Consider the following 748-nt stretch of genomic DNA (forward strand, 5'->3'; position numbering starts at 1 on the left):
CTTTGGTTTGACGCTTAACTTCCCGATACGAACCGCGTCAATTGCCGCGTCAATAGTCAACGTCGATCGAGGCATGTAGTTGAAAAGGTTTGCAGTTGGCAAAGGAACGTCGTCCAGCTCGGGAAAAGAACGATCATCGGTTAGTGGCTCGTCGATCAAGGAGGGAATCCTGCAGGGAAGTCCCGACGAACTGGGAACCGCCAACCCAAGAATGAGATGTCGCTTGATCTCTTTGTATCGAGCCATGTCTGAGCCCGCCGACGACGAATCAGAGGAACTCCGAGAATGGATCTTCCGGCGAGCAGACCCGGCGGAGCTACCAGATCCAGAAGTCGTAGCTCGTCGAAGGTGGCTCTCGGCAGAAGAATCAACGACGAGGACCGAGGGGAATTCATAATGAAAAGCGTGACACACTAAAGCAAAATAACGACGAGATAGTAAGAGGGGAGAATACCTGAACGATGAGAGCACCGAAAACTCGAGAAGACGATAATGAGAGAAGTGGAGGGGTGGTATTTATAGGAGAGGAAAGAAGGATCTAGAAAACACAATCATTGCAGCACGCGCCCTATGACGATACAACTTCTGGACTTCACGCGCGTCAAGCACCGCGCTCGTTCATTCGACCCTAGACATCGAAAATCGTTATCTCACGCGCGACTTTTCGCTTACCTAACCAAAGAAGCGACCCTTCATCTTCTCACGAACGGTCATTCGCCTAAAGACTACGAACTAAAGGCGAAGGGGG

This window comes from Camelina sativa, chromosome 20, assembly GCF_000633955.1.
Source record: "Camelina sativa cultivar DH55 chromosome 20, Cs, whole genome shotgun sequence".
In the NCBI taxonomy this organism is placed as follows: Eukaryota; Viridiplantae; Streptophyta; class Magnoliopsida; order Brassicales; family Brassicaceae; genus Camelina; species Camelina sativa.